This window comes from Mercenaria mercenaria, unplaced genomic scaffold (genome assembly GCF_021730395.1).
Source record: "Mercenaria mercenaria strain notata unplaced genomic scaffold, MADL_Memer_1 contig_1721, whole genome shotgun sequence".
In the NCBI taxonomy this organism is placed as follows: domain Eukaryota; kingdom Metazoa; phylum Mollusca; class Bivalvia; order Venerida; family Veneridae; genus Mercenaria; species Mercenaria mercenaria.
Genome location: NW_026459722.1, coordinates 1 through 2,834, shown reverse-complemented (window position 1 = coordinate 2,834; position 2,834 = coordinate 1).

Here is a 2,834-nt window from a genome sequence, read left to right as displayed (position 1 = left end):
CTTACAAGTTCTCAATCAGTAAAAATAGTTCAACATACTTTTAATATATACAATTGGCGCAGTAATTTACTACGAATAACTATCGGCTGCATGTCTTTACTTAAATTCTTTTTACTATACAGAGGTTTTGAATGCATAACTGCATATATCACCAATTCGCAGTATCATATTGATGATATGGTTACCAAATCAAATCCTATATGTATTGGGTTTCTAACTATCAAAGCGCTGTTATAGGTTATTAGCGCTAGTGCCATTTTTGGAATAGATTCTTTTCATACACGTACTTACATAAATTACCTTCCATCAGTACTGTACTATCAAAACTTTGATTTAGATATTGCATCTGGTATTCTGAATTAATGCCCAGTACGTGTTACTATGGACCATACAGTATGCTGTATTGTTCTACTATTATTGTACTATATCATGAATGTTTGCTTTGAATATCAGAAAAGAAATATATTTAAGATTTCTAGCTAGTACTGGTAGGATAACTTCTTTGCCAAAAAGCGTCGGGGTATCAAAGTTCAAAACATGGGTGTCATAATTCAGAACAAAAATGATTTTTTAACAAAATTTATACAAAATTATTTGAACTGCTTTATTATGTAATATTATATACCCTTCTCAAATGCGCTCATTTGGTTGGTCGAAATGAGTGCACGCGCGGGTCCGCAAAAAGCGATATTGACCTGCAAAAGTGATACTGACTCTTGTGATATCACTTTTTCTTATATTTATGAAATATGGGCCACTCAAATGAATGCATTTGAGAAGGAGATATAATATAACAATTATAGACTTATGTTTCGGTCAATATGTGTTTTTACGGACCTGTAAAAACACATATTGACCTCCTACTGCGTCCTCGGTCAATATCATTTTTACAGGTCCGTAAAAACACATATTGACCTCAACATAAGTCAATAACTGTATAATAAATGTAAGTGAATAAAGAAATGATACTTATATTTCGTTTAATTGATTTTGTTTTAGATAAATAAGCAATACTTTGTTTAATTAAAATCTAAAGGGAGCTGCCCTGAATTTTCAGATTTTGGATTTGGTTTCTTTTGAGGACCGTTTGCTTATATCGCACAAGTAACTAAAGGTTACAAATCATCAACAAAACTACATATTGGAAATAGATTGAGGTTTTGACATCATTTCTAGTAATATAACCGGCCTATATCTAATTTTCAGAGTTAAGCTTGGTTTCTTTTTAGGACTTTTTTCATATATCGCACAAGTAACTATAGGTTATAAATCATCAACAATACTATATGTTGGAATGAGTTTAAGGTTCTGACATTATTTCTAGTAATACAACCGGCTCTAAGACCAACCAAGTCTTGTGGCAAAACATTTCTTCAATTGCTTGCGATTTCTAGTCGTAGCCAATCATAACCTTTAAAAAGTTGTCATTTCTTTCAGTATGCCTGGGGCATAATCTTTTTCATTTCTGGACAAGACATATCCAACTTATGTTTACAAAGCAACGATAAACATTCATATAAAGATTTTAAATACGCAGAAAATATATATTTGCTGTTATAGTTACAATTATGATGTTATACACAAAATGAATGTTAAAACACATATGGAATGTGCAAAAGTAAGGATGTCGAAATCTAAAAAGATATCTTTGATATATTTCTATGTGTTTCTAATACTCCGGGTATTTTGATGAATTCGTGATACGCAATAGTCTGCCTTATCATCAGGCCAAGGATTAAGTTCTACGTCGCACGCAAACATAAGCAAGTTTATATCAGGCAAGCTGAGTAAGAAATGTCAATTTGATTATACTAGTATATGCTTTTGTTATTACATGACATGTTACGTGCAGAGTGACGTTAAGGCTGAGTAAACAGGCAACATAAGCAAATTGTAAGTTTAAACTACATTCACATAAACATGTAATGATTGTATGAAAAAAATGATCCTTAGTTTAAATAAATTTTGAGTGATTGTATCAACTTTTATTTTCATCAACATTTTTATTTTTCAGAGTCATATATACATTCTAAGCCAAACTTAGTGGGAATGAACATGTTAAAAAATTTCACCCAAATAAGTACTCAAACCATTGACAGGTATTGGAGAAAACAATTACTGAAAAGAGGAATTACATAGCAGCCACATTATAAAGAATGGTATTGTGATGTAAGTGACTTTGATTTTGCGACCAGGGCAGACCAAGACCAGTGCAGGCTGATCGTGGTCTGCCCTGTTCGCCATTCAAGTGAACACTCCTTTGAATAATAAGTGGTACTGCCCAAAGTGAATGATGGAGCTGTCCACTTGCGATATATAGCAGGGTAAAAGTTAATGTCTAGCTTTGTCCTTGAGGCACAGTTTCCATACTTCTTTATAAACACCAATAAGGAAACCAACCTGACAGTTCATACTAACGGTAAATAGTACCAGAATATAGTTTTAGAAGTGATACCAAGGATAGAGCGTAAATATTATTAACTTATTAAGATATTTTAAAAGTTTGAATTTGTAACATAATGTGTCATCATTTTGATACATGATAATTACAAAAACATCTTTTACACCTCCGCACTTTAAAAACGCACCACTCAGAAAATGGGTCATAAAATTTTATCTTATATCACAATTCCATTATTTTTATGTGATTACATAAATTCATTATCTGGTACACAAACAAGGAAAATTTAACAAAAATCGGTTAACAAAACTGTTCATTTCGTCCTATTAAACAAACCACCCCAAATCAAATTCACAGCACCCGTATGTCAGTATCTAGTATGCCTCCGAGGCGCCACGCCCAAGCTTTCTCCTATTAAGTAAAAATGTTGCTA